This window comes from Talpa occidentalis, unplaced genomic scaffold (assembly GCF_014898055.3).
Source record: "Talpa occidentalis isolate TD23 unplaced genomic scaffold, MPIMG_talOcc4v2.1 talOcc4.15, whole genome shotgun sequence".
NCBI lineage: Eukaryota > Metazoa > Chordata > Mammalia > Eulipotyphla > Talpidae > Talpa > Talpa occidentalis.
The window spans coordinates 77510158-77532660 of record NW_023601543.1 but is presented as its reverse complement, the minus strand read 5'-3'; the positions used below and the strand labels follow the sequence as shown (position 1 = coordinate 77532660).

The window sequence follows — 22503 nt, the reverse complement described above, 5'->3', positions numbered from 1 at the left end:
AAAGAATTAGATACGGCAGACATTTGGGGAAAAGAGTGGTCTAGGCAGAAGGAACAGTTAGTGCAAAAGCCCCAAGGAGCAATGTGCTTGAAGTGCTCCAGGAAAAACAGGGAGGTCAGAGCACTAACAGAGATGGTGGCCATTTGTAAGACCCTATAGGCCACTGGAAGGATGTTGACTTTGACCCTGAGTGAAGTGGACAACTAATGAAAGTTTTTTTTAGCAGAGGGAGGCATAATGTGACCTGACTTACATTGACTGGATCGTCCGGGCTGCTGGGTTGAGAAGAGACTGTAGGGTGTCAAGGATAGAATTTGGGAGACCAGGGCCTCCCCCTGTGGCACAGCGGTTGAGCGCTGGGCTGCGAGGCTGTCCGCAGCCTCTGCAGTGCCAGTTTGATCCCCCACCGCCGGTGAGGGTCCCACATGGCACGCAGACCTCTCCTGCCGCACCCGCTGCTCCCCTCAGCAGTATGTTTCGTCGGTCTGCCTGTTCTGCTCTCCACTCTGGCTCTGGTGAATTCTCTCACCCTCCCGCACTTCTGACTGTACCCAGTGCTTGTATAAATAAATAAATAAATTGTTAAAAAAAAATTCGAGAGACCAATTGGACTATTGGAGGGACCAGGCCAACGATGATGGTGGCTTGGACCACGTGAAAGCAATGGAAGTTGTGCGAGAGGGTTGGATTCTGAATACATTCTGCAGGGTAAAACCAACATAATTTGCTGACAGGTTGGATGAGGGATCTGAGAGTAAGAGTTTTGAATCTGGTGAAATGGATATACAGAGTTGCTGTTGACTGAGAAGGGGAATACTGGGGGGTGGGGCTAGGAACCAGATTTGATGGAATGCTCAGGAGTTTAATTTTGATTGCATTGAATTTAAGATGTTTTCAGACTCCCAAGTGGAGAAGTCAAAGACGAGTAGGGCATAGGAGTCTCGAGTTCAGGACAGAGGTCAAGGCTGAAGACAGACATTTGGAAATTATCAGTGTACATCAGACCAGGTGAGATCTCTAAGGGGAGTGAATGTAGCACAGAGAATGGGGCATTGGGATGAGGTATTAGGTTGGCAAAAGGAGAGGGAACTAGCTAAGGAGATGGAGCAGCAGTGACCAGTTTTAGGTAATAGTAAGTCAAGAGAATGTCCTCGAAGCAAAGTAAAGAAAGTAAATCAAGAGGAGGAAGTACCCACCTATGTCAAATGCTGTTAAGTTCAACGATTATCGGATTTTGCAGTGGATTAAATGGACCACTGGTTAGCAGCATGTTTTCATCTGTGAAGTTGATGAGAACTGTTTTGGTGAAGTTGTGGGAGTGAAGGTTTGATCGGGGGAAAGGGTTTGAGGGTGAACGGAAGCTGAGTGGAAACAGCAAAGACACATTGAAAAAAATAAGCTTTTCTGGAAAGTGGAGCAGTGGTGCTAGAGAGGTGGTGCTGGAGTCAAAGAAGGTTTTTCTCAAGATGAGAGACCTAGCGTGTTTATATACTGGTGGGAAGCAGGGGAAATCGATGATGTGGGAGAGAAGAGGAGTTGCTGGATAATGTCCTGGGGGTGACAAAAGGGATGGGATCCAGTGCACATGTGCAGGAACGGGTGTTAGATAAAGTCTAGATGATTCCTTTACAGCAACGCGGCTAAGGCAGAGTTTGCGGGTGCCGAGGCTGGTAGGTGGGTAGGTTGCCATGGTGGTGGTAAAGGTCTGTAGGAATTCTCCTTGAATTCTTTCAGTGTCTCCATGAACTAGGTAGAAAGGTCACCAAATGAGAGTGAGGATGGATGAGCAGTGGGCGCTGCAGGGTGGAGGAGAGAAGAGAAGGTGTGCAGTGTTTGCCCAGGGCAGTGGAGCGGGAGTAAATCGGGGACTCCAGTGCAGCTGCATGGAGACAGTAACAAAGTCAGGTGAGCTTGGAAGTCACCCTTTGAAAGAGACACTCCTCAGCTGGAAGCCTGTTCTTCTCCATCTGTTTCAGCTGCATTGGAGGGGAGGGTGTGTTGTGAATTAGAAATTTGGATTTAGCCTGGTTTTTTTTTTTTGGCTTGCATTTTCTCTTGTGATGTATCATATTTTACAAAGGGCATGAAGCAAAATATCTAGGCACGACAAACGAATAATAATCCATTATAGTGGATCAGACACAAGTAGGTGAGCAGCATGGATGCAGGGGGGCCCATCAACACTGAATTTTAAGGCAAAGACATAAAAAATTCTGTTAAATCATTGTCACTCACATGGTCGGTATTATGGACTGCTGCACCACGCTAACCACTGGCTGGCATCATGTACGATGTGCTGGTTGGTTTTGGAATACCATAAATCTAAGTACACTTACCTGTAGTGATTTATTTTGGCTGTCTCCTGATATGTTGGGGAATTTTCTGCTGAGTTTAAGACTTCATATTTGAACCTGAAAGTTCTTTTCTCGCAAGTAATTCCACTGAAGAATTAATGCCTTATTTCAAATATTCAATATTCCCAATGTGTATTTTCTTTCACTCCTTGGTCGGAGTAGATGGATTGAGAATTTATCAGATATTCCCAGTGGTGATGCTATAAGCTCTGGGAAGGACACAAACCAACGGCTGATGGGGGTGGGTTTATATATATATATATATATATATATATATATATATATATATATAGAGAGAGAGAGAGAGAGAGAGAGAGAGAGAGAGCAAGGATTTTTTTTTTGGCAGTAGAATTTTAAGTAATATGAAAGGTATGTGGATTAATTTGTTTTTCTCAGTTTTGGTGTGAAAGTCCCTTTTTTATTTGTCAGGGTGTAACATTCTGGAATGAAGTTGATTTTGGCAATTTCCCCTTTAGTTTGATGTATGTGGGAGATGGAGGTAGTTTGATAGTCTCACAGATACTCATGTATTTTACATAAAGTTATTTGCCTCCCCAGTGTTGAAGCTATTTGCCTCAGGGAATACTGAAGTTGGAAACTTTAAAGAGAAATGTCTGGCTTTTCATAGCTTTGTTACAGGGCTCCCATCCAAGAACCACCTGGAACCACTGATTTATTTGAAAAACATCCCGTATTATTAGCTCCAGCCCAAAGAAAAGGAAAACAGAAATCCCCAAGGAGCCAAATTCCAGAGACTAAGAGGAAAGGCTGCCATTTTGTTTATAAAAAAGGGTTGTTAAGCAAATGAATACTGTCAGAAGGTTAACTTCAGGTACTGCTCAAACTTCAGCGTGTACAGGAGGGTCTTGTTAAAATGTAGAATTTCATTGCAAGGCCTTGGCTTCATTCATCTGTTTGTCACCAGATTCCACCCCGCCCCCCTCACCTCAGACCCAACCTTGGTGATCCCTGTGGGCAGGGCAGGCCTCTGACTTGAGGTACTTCCCCTTACCAAAGCCTGATGCATTTGTGAAAGTCATCACTTCAGTTTTCAGAGCCCTGAAAATGTCTGTGATTCCGAGTGGTTTAAAAGGACTGGGCTAAACCCTGTGTGAGGGTCTCCCAGCTAAGAGAGGGGGAGAGAGGAAGCCGGGGAGGGACGAAGTGAGGTGTTTTCCTGAACTATTTCGATTTCCTTTGAAAACTAAAGGTTTTTAGTTTTTTAGTACCTAGGTTCCTCCAGGGGACCTGCTTTCCTCAGCAACTCTGTTTCTGTAGCCTCCTAAGGGTGGGGACGGCCCAGGTGCTTCTGGTTGGCACCCTGCATTCCAGAGGCTGAGTGGGAGACAGCAGTGCCCTCAAAGGTTTCCTTTGCACAGGAGAATGTGCCACCTCCCCACACCTGCCAGCCTAGAGGGCCTGGCTTCCTTTTCACCAGGAAACCACTTAGTGCCTTGTGACTCTTCCTTATGCCTTCCCCTGTGCAAGTGTGTGCGTGTGCACGGATTCACACGGACACACTCAGACTCACTCGCTCACATATAACTATGTGATTACAAATGTAATTAGAAACAGAACACGTGTAGAAAACGGAGAGCTCTTCAATAGAAAGCCACCTTAAGGGTTTTTTTCTTCTTTTTCTTTTTCTGAGAGAAATCAGAAATGGAATTTTTTATGTAAAATCTCCCACATTTTAAATCATGACCAATGCTTTGGAGGCCAAACGAAATATGTCCTGAGGCTACCTTTATGCCTTTTACAAAAACTTTCTCTCCTCCCCATCTTAAGAACCAAAAAAATCAGGACCTTGTCGATCAGAGAATTTCTTTAATTTTAAATCTTGTTTAAGAGAAGATCATGCATAGTTAAAAAACACAGCGTATCAGCTCAACATTTAACAAGTTGCTTTTGTGCAGAGTTATACACAGGTTTTGGAAGTGGGACTCCCTCAGGGAATGCACGATGTATTGTTTGTATAAATAGAGATGATGTACTCAGCCCACTCTGACGAGCCCGGGCTGTCTGTTCATGACCTAGATGACAGGCGAGGGGGTGAGGGCTATGTGTGTCGGACAGAGGGATGTCTCAAGTTCTCACTTGCTGTTTTTCCCTTGCATTTACTTTTTGTTATTCGTGATCCTCTGTATCTGGAATGTATGAGTAAATGCCCCAGATTGATATCCATGTGACTGTGATGGCCAGAGTATAATGTTTTTAAAATCTGGCAGTGATGATAAGAAAGCTACCTTTTACCGAGGTTTCACCAGGCATCTGGCACAGTTCTAGGTGCTTTCAGTGTATTAACTCGTTTAATCCTCATGGAAAAGTCTTCTAATTGCTTTTACTGCCCTCATTTTCCAGATGAGGAAACTGAGACTCAGTGAATTGATTTCCCCAAGGTCATGAGTCTATCCACAATGGTGCAGGTGGGGCTCAAGTTCAATATAATATAATCTAAGTTCAAGCATCTTCTGTTCCCTGGCTTTTCTGTAAAAATGCTTGAATCTTCACTAATTTTATGATGGGATTGAGGAAGCCAGTTTTAATGAAGACATTTCTTAGGGACTTGTCCTATAATTAATTCATCCATATCAGGAAGTTCCTTATTCCAGTATGAAGATCATATAAAAGTAAAAGCCACACATTTCCTATTTGTTAGCATTTTGGGGAGAGGAAATAGCTGGAATAGATTTTGCTTCTAGTATTTTAATATTTTTATGACATGCAGTGAAAACTTAATCAACTTTATATCCAACTAGTTGACATTGCATTTTTGTGTTTATAGTTTTCAGAAGAGGGAAACAATAAGAAACAAGGTGATTATTAGAGATTTGGTCTAAGAGCAACTTTCTGGGTGTTTCTTTGGCGTGGTCCGCACACCCATCTCAATTTCCAGTGGTTTCTAACCATATTTTTGAGGAGTGATCTTTGAAGTTTGGAATGGTGACCTGTAGGAGCAGAGGGGAAATTTCCCCCCACTTCTCTGGGTACTTCTGGGGCTGGTTGAGCAATCAAATTAGCATCAGACCGATTAGTAGGAGAAAAGGACAAAGGTAATAATTACATATGTGTGGAGAATCTACATGGCTGGAAATTCTACAGTAAGTGGGACACCACATGGGTCTCTTTCCGGAGCTAAGGAGTGGGATGCAGGAGAAGGGAGCTCATGGCTAAAGAACCAGATGCTCTGTCACAAGGTGTCTGCCCTGCTGTAGAGATACATTTTTCTGATAGAAAGGTTATTTCTGGAGATAACACTAAATCTGGGTGTTACCCCCAATTTTCCTTCTTCTAGGTGTATAAGGGAGTGGTAAAAATTTCTCTTGAGCCTGCAGGGTCTTGGCTGATATTAGTTCAAAATGATCCACATGTTGAAGTGGCAAGTATTGGCAAGGCCTGGCCCTTCAGACCCAAGAATATAAGATTCCTCATCAAAGACGACTTTTAAAAAATGTTTATTGTTCTTTAGTCACTAAGACAGAAAGGTGAACAGATACAGCAAAGAGCAATTTTCTATTAAGTATTGATGCAAAAAGGAAAAAAAAGAAACCTGCTTTTATCTGTAGTTTCCATAAAATTCAGTGACATTGGAGTTCCCACTTGGACATTTTGGCTGAGCTCTGTTCTCCTCTATTAAACTCTATCATTTGATTTTGTTATAGACACTGTGTACTCAAACTCTTTATCTTTATTTATGTATCTCAGTGCTGTCAATAGGTATTTTTTTTTTTTTTTGCAGTTCCCTCAAATTTTCTGTATTTTGATTATAGGGTGAACCCTGTTCAAGAAAAAATTATTCTGACGCTTGTTAAAATGGTAAGGAAGATTTTCTTTGGGACTGTTGCACAAGGTGTCAAGCCTATCACAGTAGGGGAGAGAGAGTGGGCTGTAGTCTGAACACAGAGGACAGCTGGGGATTCATGGTCAACTGAACAGTGACAGGCCAGGGCAGGCTTGCGGATGGAAAAATACTAAGAGAAGACACCGTGGTGATCAGATATCAAGGATAGGGACTGAGGAATTGGATCAGTTATGGGGGTGCTCAGAAATCAAGGATGGGGTTTTCTCTCCAAACTGACCTAATCAGGATTCTTGCCGAGACTGGGCTAGGCAGGTCCAGCAAGGACAGGGTGGGGGCCAAGGTCGAGGCTGAAGAAAAACTTTGAAGAAATAAGGAGAGGACAGAGAATTCCTCCCACCCCCCTGTGTTTTCAGGCTGGTCAAATAAATGAACACCAGACAGACAGTATTAGGGAAAAAAAATTAATTCCATATATATGGGGAATACAGACAGAAATGAGGGGGGGGGTCTGAGGAAGGAAGGGTAAACTGAGGGTATATATCCTGAGCTAAGGAATGGGACAGGAGCTGGGGCTTCAGGGAGAGAGGAATTACAGCAGATGGTGGATAATCCGTTGTCTGTCCTCTGTACGGAGAGGTTGTCACGATAGAAAGGTTATTCCTGGTAATAACCCAGATTCTGGGTAAGACCCTCTATTTTCATTCTTTGAGGTAGTTAAGGGAGTGGTCAAAGCTTTCAGTGAGTCTGCAGGGCCTCCACTGACCTCAGCTTGAAAAAATTCACATACCAAAGTGGCACATCTTGGGGAGGCTTATTCTGAACCCTTAGAACTGATTAAAGTTTGGTCAAAAAGAGTCTTTGCCAACCCTCAAATCAAAGCTAAAATCATGGGTCTCTTATTAAACATTAAAACATTCTGTATACATAAAATTAATCTAGCTACAGCGGCCTCCCTGGTGGCCTAGGGGTTAAGGCTCAGCACTACCCCTGAGATGGCCTGAGTTCGATTCCCCGCCAGGGAGCTGACCCACATGGCGCAGCAGACCTCTCCTGTCTCGCCCGCTGCTCCCCTCAGCAGTGAACTTTGGTCAGTCTGCCCATTCTGCTCCTCACTCTGTCTCTGGTGACTCCTCTCACCCACCTGCACCCCAGGTCTCCTATACATAAATAAACAAAATCTTTTTAAAAAAGTTCATCTAGTTACAGAGAACAACTTTTTTTTTTATTACACTTCGCATTTAGAGTTTACTAAGAATTAAACTTCACTTGCTCTATTCCTCTTTTCCCCCCATTATGGTAATGACGTTGTTCATGTCCTCAAGCAATGCCATAGATGACTTTCACACTTTCCCATGTGGTGAGCTGCTCTGCGTGAGCAATTCTGGTGGTAATTCTTATCCCAAGAACAGGTTTCCCCTCCCACCCCATACTGCTACAGCTGGTGCCGAAGACTTAAGTACCCACATGGGCCCAATCGCAGCGTTGGAGTTTGAACTTGCAACCTCCATACACTAGGAGATCACCTCATTAGTGAGCCAAGATAATTGAATTGATGTAATACCATTAATATTCAAGTTCTCTAATTCCCCCGCTTGCCGTGGTTGAGTAAATGAGATGTAACTCTAATGCTGGTGGCAGAAGTCACATGAAAGTCAGTGTCACGCATTACTACGACGCCCTTCGACCAGAGGGTTCTTTGTAGCTTGTGGGCGCTGCTGTGGCTCATACAGCCAAACGTCCCACCAACACAAGTCATGCCAACCAAGGCTGTGCTTCCTGCCTGCCACACATCCCTGTTTCTCTCTGTCTCATCAGCGGTGTTAGCTGAGACCTCGATGGCCTCTCTGGGTCATTGCTGAAGACCTGTCTGAATTAAGGCAAACTGAAATGCTTTGGGTTTTGAAGGGCTTTTAAAATATAGTTATAAAATGTTGACCTTGGATAGAAATGACATCGACTTTCCCGCGGAGTGGCAGTAGCATCTCATAGCCCGGCTCAGCTCTTACCAGCTTGGGCAACATAATTCAGCTCTTTGTTCCTCTCTCTTTCTGTTTGTAAATGGTGCGCCAGGTTCTGTTGTCACAGTGATGCTACATAACAATCAGTCACCAAACCTCAGTGGCCTTCCCCAATAAGCGGTTATTGCTGGTACATCTGCAGTCAGTTGGTGGTCCCCCGGGCAGCCCTGCTTATTTTGGCTGAGTTTCTCGAAAGTCTGGGGGTTGGCCGGTCTAGATTGGCTCCACAGAGATGATGGGGAAGACTGGGCTCCATTCCAGGTGTTTTACTTTCTTCACCGACTAGCCTGGGCATGTCCTCATGGTGATGGCAGAGGTGCAAGTGAACAAGAGGAAACACTTGAGGCCTCCCGAGGCCCAGTCAGAGCTGGTACAATCTCATGTCTGTGTTCTGTTGGCCAAAGCAAGCCACAAGGCCAATCCAGATGGAATGAGCAGAAAAATAGATGCTGCATCTTCACGTGAGAGGCACTGCAGAGTGACACAGTAAAGGGCATGTTTGAAGGAAGGGAGGGGGTGCTGAATCAAGCCACCATTGCCGTGAATCACAGGCAGGGGTACCAGTAGTACCTACCTCCCTGGTTTGTGCTGCGGATTAAATGAGATCATCCACATAGAAGGCCTAACACAATGCCTGGTGCAGAGTAAGTGCCCCGGGAATGTCAGCGAATGCAGGGGTGGAAATAAAACCTGCTCCTGCCCCCTTGGGTTCATCTCAGTGGAGCAATCAAATTAACATCAGACAGATTAGTAGAATAGAGTAAATTTAATTACAAACGTATGGAAAATCTACGTGGATGTAGATTCGAAAGTAGTGAGATGTAGATCCCGAAGTGAGGAGTAGGATTGGGGCTTGGGGCTCAAGGAGAGACGAGGGAGGCACATTAGGAGGAGCGGGGCCTCCTATGACAAAGGTCACGTGCTCAGTCATTAGCTATTTGCCCTGGCACACAGGTTTCTCTGATAGAAAGTTTGTTTCGGGAAAATATCCCGTTTATGGGTCATATTGCTAACCTTCATTCTTCTGGGTGATTTAAGAGAGCGGCAAAAGATTCTCTTGAGCCTACAGGGCCTCGATTGACCTTAGCACGATTGCACCTTAGCTGGAAATAATTCACATGTCAAAGTGACACATTTTAGGATGGCCTGACCCCGGCATCTTGGCAAGGTCTGTCCTTCACTGCTGCCGTGACCGCGTGCTTTGCCTACGTGAGCAGGGAAGAGAGAATTCTCACCTTCCGAGGCCTGGCATGGGCTGTGGGGAATCTCCCGCCTTGACATCTTCTCTTTGTAATTTCTCTTAGAAGCAGAGGGAGGGAGGGAGGTGCTTGGGGCCGGGGCCGGGGGTTTGCTATTATTATGCTTCCACCCTTGCCTGGTATAGTAGCTTTTGTTGGGATAAAGATTCTTTGAATGGTAGTGCCGTGGCACGACTACGTAAAGAACTTGCGCTGTCATTTCATGCTGAAGCTGGCTCATAGGAGAGACTTCTCAAGGAGGAAGGTAGAATTTCTCTAACAGGTTCAGGTCTTACAACTCTCTAGGGCCAGGTCCTGTTACAATAAATGTCATCAGACCCCAATATTGACAGCTCTTTTATTTATTTATTTATTTATTTATTTATTTTATTTATTTATTTATTTTAATCTTAAATTTTATTTTTATATTCCCCCATACAATTGCAAACGCCCCATTCTGACCCCAATCCTTTCCCTCCCGCCCCCCACCCCCCAAAAAGTGTCTCTGGTTCATAGTTTTTTGTTGATTTTGATTTTCACTTTCTTATATTCATTTTCCTGGTCCCTTATTTAAGTTTTCTAGATTCCTGCTATGAGTGAGACCATCCGGTATTTTTCTTTTTCTTTTTGGCTTATTTCGCTGAGCATGATCCCTTCCAGCGCCATCCATGTTGCTGCAAATTGCATGTGTTTATCTTTTTTGAATGCTGAGTAATATTCCATGGTATATATGTACCACATCTTCTTGATCCAGTCATCTATTTTTGGGCATTTGGGTTGTTTCCAAAGCTTAGCTATTGTAAACAGTGCTGCTATAAACATAGGGGTGCAGGTGCTCTTTGGAATTGATGTTTCTGTGTCCTTCGGGTAAATACCTAGGAGTGGAATTGCTGGATCATATGGAAGCTCTATGTTTAGTAGGTCCAGAAATCTCCACACAGATCTCCATAGTGGTTGGACCAGTTTGCACTCCCACCAACAGTGCAGAAGAGTTCCTTTTTCTCCACATCCTCGCCAACATTTGTTGTTGCTAGTTTTTTTAATATGTGCCATTCTCACTGGTGTGAGATGGTATCTCATGGTAGTTTTGATTTGCATTTCCATGATGACAAGTGATGTTGAACATTTTTTCATATGTCTGTTGGCCATTTGCATTTCCTCTTCAGAGAAGTTTCTTTTTAGCTCTTCTGCCCATTTTTTGACTGGATTATTTTCTTTGTTGTTGCTGAGTCTCATCAGCTCTTTGCAGATTTTTGTGATCAGTCCTTTATCATTAGTGTTGGGTGCAAAAATGTTCTCCCAGTTGGTGGGGTTTCTCTTTGTTTTTGTTATTGTCTCTTTTGCTGTGCAGAAGCTCTTTAATTTGATGTAGTCCCAGCTGTTTATCTTTGCCTTCACTATCACTGCTTTGGGTGATGTGTCTGTAAAGATGTCTTTGATGTGCAAATCCCGTAGTGTTTCGCCTATATTTCCTTCTATGTATTTTATGGTTTCAGGTCTTATGTCTAGTTCTTTAATCCATTTTGAGTTGATTTTTGTGTATGGTGTGAGGTAGTGGTCAAGCTTCATTCTTTTGCATGTAGCGACCCAGTTTTCCCAGCACCATTTATTGAACAAACTTTCTTTGCTCCAATGCATAGTCTTTGCTCCTTTGTCAAAGATTAGTTGACCATAAATCTGTGGGTTTATTTCTGGATTTTCTATTCGATTCCATTGGTCTATATGTCTGTTCTTGTTCCAATACCATGCAGTTTTGATGATTATGGCTTTGTAGTAGAGTTTGAAGTCTGGGAGTGTGATGCCTCCATTTCCTTCTTTTTTTTCAGTAGAGCTTTGGCTATTCGGGGTTTTTGGTGATTCCATATGAATTTCATCAATAATTGTTCTATTTCTTTGAAGAATGCCATTGAGATTTTGATTGGAATAGCATTGAATCTGTATATTGCTTTTGGTAGGATGGCCATTTTAATAATGTTTATTCTTCCAATCCATGAGCAGGGGATGTCTTTCCATTTCTTTGTGTCTTCTTCTATTTCTTTTAACAGTGTTTTATAGTTTTCTTTGTATAGGTCCTTTACCTCTTTTGTTAGATTTATTCCCAAATATTTGATTTTTTTTGTTTCGATAATAAAAGGGGTGGTTTTTTTTGATTTCTTCTTCTTCAGATTTATTGTTTGTGTATAGGAAGGCTACTGACTTTTGCATGTTGATTTTGTATCCTGCCACTTTACTGAATTGATTGATGAGTTGAATTAGTTTTTCTGTGGAGATTTTGGGGTTCTCTATGTATATTATCATATCATCTGCAAATAGTGATAGTTTGACTTCTTCTTTTCCTATTTGGATTCCTTGGATGTCTTTCTCTTGTCTTATTGCTCTGGCTAGGACTTTCAGTATTATATTGAAAAGCAGTGGTGAGAGTGGACATCCTTGTCTTGTTCCAGATCTTAATGGGAATGCTTTCAGCTTTTCACCATTGAGAATGATACTGGCTGTTGGCTTGTCATAGATGGCCTTTATGATGTTGAGGTATGTTCCTTGTATCCCAAGAATTTCAAGGGCTTTTATCATGAATGGGTGTTGCACTTTGTCGAAAGCTTTCTCAGCATCTATTGATATTATCATATGGTTTTTATATTTCTTTTTGTTGATGTGTTGGATAACGTTGATTGATTTTCGGATGTTAAACCATCCTTGTGCCCCTGGAATGAATCCAACTTGGTCGTGGTGAATTATCTTATGGATACATTGTTGGATTCTGATAGCTAAAATTTTATTGAGGATTTTTGCATCAGTGTTCATTAGGGAGATTGGCCTATAGTTTTCCTTTTTTGTGTTGTCCTTATTCGGTTTTGGTATTAGTGTAATATTGGCTTCATAGAACGTGTTTGGTATTGTCCCTTCCTTCTCAATTTTTTGGAAGAGTTTGTGAAGGATAGGCACTAATTCGTCTCTGAATGTTTGGTAGAATTCATTTGTAAATCCATCAGGTCCTGGGCTTTTGTTTTTGGGGAGGTTTTTGATTACCATTTCAATTTCGCTGCTTGTAATTGGTCTGTTTAGGTGTTCTATTTCTTCTTTATCTAGCTTTGGGTGATTGTAGAGTTGTAGGAATTTGTCCATCTCCTCTAGATTGTTGAACTTGTTTCCATATAACTGTTCATAGTAGTTACTGATTATTCTTTTGATTTCTGCTGTGTCCGTTGTGATTTCTCCTCTTTCATTTATGATCCTGTGTATTTGTGCTTTCTCCCTTTTTTCCTTTGTGAGCCTGGCTAGGGGTTTGTCTATTTTATTTATTTTTTCAAAGAACCAGCTCTTGGTTTCATTGATCTTTTGGATTGTTTTTTTAGTTTCAATTTCATTTATTTCTGCTTTGGTTTTTATTATTTCTTTTCTTCTACTGGTTTTGGGGTTTTTTTGTTGTTCTTTTTCTAGATCTTTGAGCTCCGAGATTAGGTTGTTTCTTTGAGTTCTTTCTTGTTTTTTGATGTGAGCTTCTATTGCTATATATTTTCCTCTTATTACTGCTTTTGCTGCATCCCATACATTTAGGATATTGGTGTCCTCCTTGTCATTCAATTCAAAGAATTTTTTAATTTCTTCTTTGATCTCCTCGTTAGTCCAGTGGTCTTCCAGTAGTGTGGCTTTTAATCTCCATGAGGTAGGATAGTTCCTTGCCTTCTTTTTATGATTTATTTCTAGTTTGATGCCTTCGTGGTCAGAAAAGATGGTTGGTATGATTTCAATCTTGGTGTATCTGTTGATGTTTGTCTTGTGCCCCAGTATGTGATCGATCCTGGAGAATGATCCGTGTGCGCTTGAGAAAAATGTGTACTCCGTTTTTTTTGGGTTTAGTGTTCTATAGATGTCTGTTAAGCCCAAATGCTCTAGGTCCTTATTTAGAGCTTTAGTTTCTTTACTTATTTTTTGTCTTGTTGATCTATCCATTGTTGATAGTGGTGTGTTGAAGTCTCCCACTACGTATGTGTTTTCTCTGATGTCTGTTTTCAGAGAGGACAACAGTTGTCTGATATATTTTGGTGCTCTTTCGTTTGGTGAGTCTATGTTAATGAGTGTTATTTCTTCTTGAAGTATTGTCCCCTTAATCATAATGTAGTGACCATTGGGGTCTCTTTTTATTTTTTTGAGTTTGAAGTCTGTTTTATCTGATATAAGTATAGCTGTTCCTGCTTTCTTTTTTGGCCCATTTGCTTGTAGGATTGTTTTCCATCCTTTGACTTTGAGCCTATTTTTATCTTTTGTAGCTAAATGTGTTTCCTGGAGACAGCAAAAGGTTGGGTTTTGTTTCTTAATCCAGGCTGCAACTCTGTGTCTTTTTATTGAAGAGTTTAGTCCATTTACATTTAGAGTTAATATTGATATGTTAGCATCTGTATTTGCCATTATGTTTGTCTTTCCTTTGATTTTATTTATTCTTTTAATACCTTTTTTTTTTTTTTTTGGTCTTCTTTCGTTGTTATTCGTCCCTCTGAGGTTCTGGCTTTAGGATTCCTTGTAGTATTTTTTGGAGTAGGGGTTTATTCGTAATGAAATTCCGGAGTTTCTCTTTGTCTGGGAAGGTCCATATTCTTTCTTCATGGAGGAAAGAGAGCTTTGCGGGATAGAGTATTCTTGGTTGGCATCTGTTTTCTTGGAGTCTGTTGACTATGTCCCTCCACTCTCTCCTTGCCCGTAGTGTTTCTTCAGAGAAGTCTGATGTATTGACAGCTCTTTTAAAGCAATGTTTGGTAAAATGATGCCCAGCAAAACATGTAATTCAGATAACTAATTGGGAATTCCTTTTGGAAGAAACGTGGACAGTACATGTGCCCTCGCCTTGAGACTGCTGCCGTGAAGATGGCACATTTAATCCTCTTTCTTGTTTGTTGTCTGCGGCTCTGGGAGCGCGGGGCACGTTTGCTTTTGCTGTCTTGTTTGGACAGACTTGTCATGCCCATCCGATCAGCCCTGTGGACTGTGAAGACCCGGGGCTGAGATTTATTCGCTGAAAGAAAGCATTTTTGCTCTCCAACAGTGCTGACGTTGGGAAGTGATCAGGCAGAGTTACTTGCTGGGGCCGGGGGGACAATGTATGCATAGCCAAAGGCTGGGCCCTTCTGAGACGGGTTGACATGGAAATATTACGTTTTTGGATCCATTCCCTTTCAGAGCAGGAAAGTGGGAAACAGGAAAAGACCAGTTATAAAATTACAACATAGTGTATCTGTTCCTATCCAGTGAACATGAGTTTACTCCTTATTACCTCTGCCCTGGTCTTAGCTTTTTGATAAAAGAACATGTTACCTGCCCCCTGCCCCCCACTCCCCCCGACTAACATGCTTTATAACATATCAGGGGCCCGAATGAGTTGATGTCCATTTTCTCTCTTCCACCATGTTTAATACATATGCAAGTTTGTTAATCCTGACAAACTGGTATGATTTGTTTTCTTAGTTTACTTGGCTGCCAGAAGCCTCAGCTCTAATTACCCTTAGTTGTTCTGGCTTAACCACTTTCTCCATCTCAATAAGGGTCTCTCTACTTCATGTTTTAATTCCATTATTATTGCTTTATAGGGCCCAACTCATACTCATTACAGAAAATACAGTATAAATAATGAATCAATGGATATTTAAAATTTATTAGTGCAGTGATTAATATCTATATGTCTGGTAAAGTGACAATTGCCAGATAGAAGAGTTTTAAGAACTTTCCTCAGGTTGCAGCTTATCTCTTCAGGGATAGCCACATACATTCTTGATAGTTTCCATTTTTTATATTCACTAACTAGGTGGGTACAACGGAAGGAATATTGCCCTGCTCTTATCCAATGGGGAGACTGGAGACATTTTGGGCCTTAAGTTTTATTTAGCTATCACTTACAGTTTCTAAATATATTAAAGAAACAAATCTACCCAACATTATGCTTTAAACATTGTTATTAGAAACACATGAATTGAAGATTAATGCACCAATCAACCTTAGACATGTTTTTTCATTTTCCTCTCCGTCTGTAGAACTATCAGCCTACAATTATTTCCACCAGCTATATCATAGGTATACTATAGATGTATAAATGTATATCTATATATGTTAAACTGTTCTTAGCCATCTGTCCAGTTTTGTGTTTGAGGCTTTTTTTTTTTTAAAAGATTGATTTATTTATGCATACAAGAGCTGGGGTACAGGAGAGATGTGGGGGGTGAGAGGACTCACCAGAGACAGAGTGGGGCACAGAAGAGGCAGACTGACTGAAATACACTGCTGAGGGGAGCAGTGGGTGAGCCAGGAGAGGTCTGCTGCACCATACTGGTTGCTCCCTGGCCGCTGGGGATCGAATTCATGCTGCAGAGGCTGCAGATTGCTTCATAGTGCAGTACTCAACCCCTTGCGCCACCAGGGAGGCCCCATTGAGGCATTTTTTTAACCTAAAACAAAACTAATCAGTTTTCCAACAACAGATGGGTTAATTCAAAAATAGACATCAGAAGAGAGGACAGATTGGCATGTGCCTTCCTGGTGTCATCCACGTGCACACCCCTGAACCCCAGGCTACCCACCTTCTATAGAACCTCTGGAGAGCCTCTCCCCTCAGTTCTGATGGAAGGGAAATCCCTTGGCAGTTGTGAGGCCTGTTGAATCCTGTTGTTTGGTGACTTTAGCCTGTGTGGGCATTCTTATTTCTAGTCTCCTGACCTCATTTAAACAGGCTTTCCTGGATATTAATGTTCACAACATCACCAACCTCAGAATGGACGGGACTAACTTACTGAGTCATTTGCTTTTCAGTCAAGTCTATACTTGGGACAATTGGTGGGATAATTGTTATACATCAGCATATGTAAAAGATATTTGATTCTTTTATACTTCTTTACTAGAAACCCAGCAGTATTTTTGAGAGGCGTATATCAACTTGTATTTATTGAACATCTGCTGTATGTTAGATGAGATATGAAATCATATGTGAGAAATCATATCATGAGATATGAAATGATGAAACCACCAGTGTGAAATGTGGCCATAAAGCTAACAACTTTAAATTTGCAGAGCACTGTTAAGAGGGAAAAATTAATTTCCCCCCTTACCCTTTTAGGTTCTTGGCTGAGACCCCTCTATAATAAAAAGAGATCAACAGGAGAAAAACAGAAGTTTAATGACATGTATACCTCCTGGTACGTGGGGGAACCCCAGGAAAGCAGTAACTCTCCGTAATGACCCAAGTACCCAAAGCCCCAATAGCAACTCCAATTAAAGACAAAGGAAAATATTAATGGGGAAGAAGCCAGGTAGGGGAGGTAATCAGGCAAAGCAGATTAAATAAGGGTCAGGTTGTTAGCAGATCTAAATCACTGCCTTCTCCACTGCTAAGAGTTTCTAGGGATTTAGTCACCTTTCTCCTCCAGATACTCAGTGAGATGCAGCTGCAACAGGAGAAATCCCTTCAAAATGTAAATATCTCTTAGGAAAACTTTTTGGAGCCTTTACTATTTCCCGTTGTTTCTTAAAAACAGTCAGCCTAAACTAATCCTTTAGCCAAAGAGGTATATTTTGGGGTGGCAGATTGTGTTCCCCTTCAACATTTTTTAGTTTGCTTACATATCCATGATCTCACTAAACATAGCAGTAGTGGGGGCACATTAATGGAACCATCTTGACCCATCCATACAAAACACGGGATTCCTGTGTCCATGTGACAGGAGAAAGGGTAAGGAGAGGTCTTCTCTCACAGAAGACAGTTTTTAATTTACAAAGCTAGGAGGATGTAATTTTAAAAAAAAAAAAAAGCCTTTGATGGCATGGCCCTAGGGGCATGCATATGAATGTGTGACTCCTAGGACCTGATTTAGGATGTCAGGGGCAAAGTCCTGGGTACGAGGAATGAAAAGATGAAGCTGTTTTCCCATAACACTGGTTGAAGAAAAGAACTAATAACTGCATAGACCGTCGAATGAATGGCATTTTCACAGGGTGGATCTGTGATAGCTGAAATAAATAAATGCATAACAAAATTCTATTTTGCCCAGAGGACCCTTATCCCAAATGTTAGCCAATTTCACCACAGGTGACAAATTGAAATTTTTATATGTTGTATTTTGATTTTTGACTCTAAATAAGTATTTTCTACGGCTAACTTTGCCTTATGACTTTCGCTTTAAGGGATTTCTATTGATATTATATGCTGGCTGGTGGGGCATTAGGTCAGGATTTGGTGAAGAAATACCATTTCTCTCTTTTTTCTTATTTTAAAAATATAGCAGGTTTTTGCTGCCTCGGGGAACATGACTTGACTGAAGGCGATATTATTATGTGATGCCGTAGAGTAGTCTAGAGATAAAAATCAGAAGTGTTTGGTGATTTATCTTCCTAGTTCCAGCATGCTAAAGTCATCATTTCTCTTATTTGCATTGACTTGCCAGCCAATGATATTAATCACCTTTAAATATGTCCCTTGCTCTTGAAGTCTGGTGGGAGAGTTCAGCACCATTTCACAGAAAAATATTATATAATAAATCTGCAAAAAAAGAAAAAAAAAGTAAAGTCTGCAAAAAAAGAGAAAAAAAATTGAGAAACGGAGATGGGGCTGGGGATGTGGCGTGGTGGTGCCGGAGGAGACCAGGGCGGAGATCAACTGAGACTCACAGGAAAGCCGAGAGGGATGTGATTACTTGGGTTTGGACATCTGTCAGAAGGTCCCCAAGGGGGCTGTGCTATCAAAGCATGGGTTTAGGGAAGACAGATGTGGTGGGGGAAGGGGAGAGGAGAGAGCAGGAGAGGAAGAAGGAAGCTGTGTGTGAGTCACCTCTGTCATTCTGTAAGCCGACACCGGCTGACATCCTTTCACCTCTTTTTGTTTGTATTTGGAATGCCCAAAGCAAGCTTGGGAACCTATATAAAATGCTTAAAGCATAAATGAATTCGATTATTAGCCATTGTAATACCCAGGAATGGCCAGGTAGGTAAGGTCCTATGTAACCAAACTGCTTACAAGTATCTGGTAACACTCAGGGATATTTTAGTTTTCCTTTTTCTTGAGATTTATTTATTTATGCACTCAAGAACTGGGGTGTAAGCCAGAGGTGCAGGGGGGGAGAGGATTCACCAGAGAGAGTGGGGAGCAGAACAGGCAGACTGACTGAAATACACTGCTGAGGGGAGCAGCGGGTGAGACAGGAGAGGTCTGCTGCGCCATGTGGGTTTCTCCCTGGCTGGCTGGGGATCGAACTTGTGCTGCGGTGGCTGGTGATAGGTTGATAGAGATGTCTTTAACCCCTGTGCCACCAGGGAGGTCCTCTTTTAGTTTTTCTAATGTGGGGCCATTGGTTTACAATAACCGTGTTTCAGGAGTACAGCTTCACACCTCCATGTGTGTCTATACCTCGCCGCACCCACCAGCAAAGTGCTAGTGTTGCTCACACTATCTACCCCTTATACCCTTCTCTTCTACCCCTCTGCCCCTTCCCTTCTGGTCACCACCTTTTTCTCAGAGTCTAAGAGCTATTCTTGTTGTGTTTTGTTAGGTTGTTTGCTATGTTTGTTTGTTTATATAAGTGAAGCCATCCAGTTTCTGATTCATTTTGCTTAGCATAATCCCTCAGTTCCATCCTGTTGCACAAGGCAAGGTTACAGCTTTCTTAATAGCCGAGTAGTATTGCATTGAGTATGTGTGCCACAGCCTCCTGATCTGTTCCTCTGTTGATGGGCATTTAGGGTGTTTCCAGATCTTGGCTCTTGCAAACAGTGCTGCTATGAATACAAGGGTGCAGATATCTTTTTGAATTAGTTTTTCATTTCTAGGAGGTAAATTCCTAGGAGTGGAATTGCGGGTATATCTATTTTCAAGTTTTAAAGGACTCTCCATACTGTCTCCCATAGACACTCAGCCCTACTTTAATAAGAACAATACACTCCATTGAGGCAAAATGACCTTGGAAGGCCATTTTGGACTTTACCATGGAAGTCCAAAAATTCTGAAATACACATATGCCAAAGATATCTTGGTTTTGAAGAATGCTTTATTGGTTTTATTTGATAAGTTTTGGTACTCCTTACTCCAAATAAATGTTTTCCTTAGACATATTCAGCTTTTTGTGTTATCTTCAGGTGCTTTCCATTATCACTGTGTGTTGGCTAGGTTATGGAGAAGGAACCTTTCATTGCCCTCTCTGTCCTCATTTGTAAATATCATCTTCCCACTGATATGTTTGCATTGTCAGGATGCCCATAGCTGTGTGTGAAGAAAACAAATTGTGGGGAGAAAACACCTTTTCCCAGAAGATCTTGCTCCCATTTTGCAGAGAAAAGACATGCCATGCGCTAGAACTTGCAGCCTTCCAGCGTCTGATCAGCCTTCCAGAGATTCTTTTGCATTTTATCCTTCTTGATAACCCTGTCTTGGGTCTAAGGTGAATCCGCCCATGTTTTCTGGATTCCATCCCCTTTGCCTTCTCATGGAACATTCATGTCCTTTTGTCCCTGTTCCTTGTTTCCAGCCTCTTCCTCTTCCCTGCATCCTGTCTGTACTTTTCATTAGGAAAAAAAAAAAAAAGACTATTATTTAAGAGCAGGTTTAGGTTCACAGCAGTGTCTCCTTCATTATCTAGCTCACATACCACAATAAAAATACCTTTTTATTTTTTTTTAATCAAAGTTCAACCTACATTGAAATATCATAATCACCTAAAGTCTATAATTTACCCTAGGATTCACTCTCATTGTTGTACATTCTGTGAGTTTGGACAAAAGTATAATGACCTATATCCATCATTTTAATGTCATACTGTCATTGTTTTAAAGTCCTCTGTGCTGTCTGTGCATCTCTCCCTGCCCCAACAACCACTGAGCTTTTCATCGTCTCCATGCTTTTGCCTTTTCCAGAATGTCATCTACTTGGAACCTTGCAGTTGCCCTTCCAGACTGGCTTCTTTCATTTAGCAACATGCACTTAAGGTTCCGCCATGTCTTTTCATGGGCTAATAACTTACTCTTTTTATTTTTTTATTATTTTTTAAAAATAAATTTTATTTTTATATTCCCCATACAATTGCAACCCCCTTATTTTGACCCCAATCCCTCCCCTCCCCGCCCCCCACCCTCCATAGAGTGTCTCTGGTTCATAGTTTTTTGTTGATTTTGATTTTCACTTTCTTATTAACTTACTCTTTTTGGCACTGAATAATATTCCCTTGCCCGCTGGACCATAGTTTATCCAGTCACCTACCGAAGGGCATCTTGGTTGCTTCCTGGATCTGGCAGTTATGAGTAATGTTGCTGTAAACATCCACGTGCAGGTTTTTGTGCGGACATGTCTCTGACTCCTTTGGGCAAATAACAAAGAGCACGATTGCTGGGTTGCATGTTAAGAGTGTTATTAGTTCGGTAAGAAACTGCCAAACTGCCTTCCTCGGTGAGTGTGGTGTCTGCACTCTCCCTGCTGCTCCGCTTCCTCGCCAGCAGGTGGTGGTGTCAGCGTTGTGGATTTTGGCCATTCTGCTCGGCACCGATTTGCATTTCCTGGATGACATAAGACGCGGGACATCTTTTCCAAAGCTTATTTGCCATCCCATTGGCTTCCTTGGTGAGGTGTCTCTTAAGATCTTTGGCCCATTTTGGAATCAAGTTATTTTCTTGTTGTTGACTTTCTATTGACACATGAACACACAGTCAAATCTTTCATATGGTCCCCAGCCACCACCACAGCAGCAGTGAGAACCGTGTACATGGGTCAATCCCAAACCCTCAGGCCTCTCCCCACCCCATTAACCTGACATCCTAACTTGGCTCTCTCTCACGGACAAACTCCTCGACCGAGTTGTGCAGTCTTGATGTCGCCACTTCCCATGAGCTCTTCCTTCCCTGAGGTCTGGCCCATGAAGTCTGGATATTCATCGGGTTTCCCCTGACCCCTTTCTTCACCTCCCCACATAAAATTAATCACCTGGTTCCGTTGATCTGGTCACTGAATCTGAAACCAATCCACTTACTTCTTTCCATCCTGTTGGCCCCTTCTAAGTTTGGGAAAATGATTCATTCTCATTGTATGTAAAGGTGATAGGTGGACTGGTGTATGTTGCTGCAATGTGAGGTCATAAAGACTTAGGGGTGCTCATGATTGCACAGGCCAAAGGTCTAGTCTCCAGAAGTTTCCTGGGTTTTCGGTTTGAAATTGTGACTTCTGCAATTCTCTTGGTTCCCTTCTACTTCTGGCATTTTTCTCAGACTTCTTAGAAACAGCTCTGTTCACCTGAAGTTCTGAGCTCATGACTCATTTAGCTCTGAGGTGGGGTCCTCAGAGCCCTGCCAAGCTGTTAGAGTTGGAACAGATCATAGTGTCTCGTGACAGTTTGTTTACTTATAAAACAAAGGCTTTCTCTAGACCAGTGGATCCGTACCCTGCTGCACACTGCAGTCATCTGGGAAGATTTTAAAACTCCTGTTGCCCAGGCCGTACCCCAGACCAGTGACATCATCATCTCGATGTCCAGACTTCAGGATTCTCCCCAGGAATCCGAGTGTGCAGACAAGGTCGAAACATAGCAACTCAAAGATTTTAAAGGACCTTTGCTCTTCTATCATTTCATGTTTTTTCATGCCCCAATCCTGAGTTGAAATTTCTCTTCTTTTAATGTTTTTACGAAGTTGGGAAGAAATAGCTGTGAATTCCCCCTACCCCCACCCCCTTCCATCTGCTGTTTGTTCTTATTTACATACGATGGAACCCAGCCCACTGATTTACAGCTCTGGTTCCCTTACAACTGTTATTGAACTGAAAACATAGCTGAAAACTTATTAAACAGAAAAAAAATTATTTTGAGCTTTGTGCTGGCAATTCATTATAGAACGAAGGAGACATCTAAACTTCATTCCTTCTAGAGTTAATGCTAAAAATGGATTCACAACCCTGTAATCTCAAATGGAAATTTTAAGTTTTACTGCAAAATACAGTACGTGTTCTTTATTGAGTGTCCCGTGAAGAAAACCAAAGCGTCTGTATAGGAGGATGAATTTTTGAGGGATTTCCACCCATAAACAGGCAGAGTCTCCCCAGATGGCTCTGCATGTGGCATTGAAGTTAAGTGATAGCATCTCTT

The 22503-nt window shown here is 42.0% G+C and overlaps 1 protein-coding gene across 1 annotated transcript in view; it reads left to right on the top strand.

Annotated features, from left to right (window-relative positions):
- The window catches only part of PHEX (phosphate regulating endopeptidase X-linked), a 167010-nt gene that overhangs the window by 61813 nt on the left and 82694 nt on the right, over positions 1 to 22503 (top strand). The gene's annotated exons all lie outside the window — the stretch shown is intronic.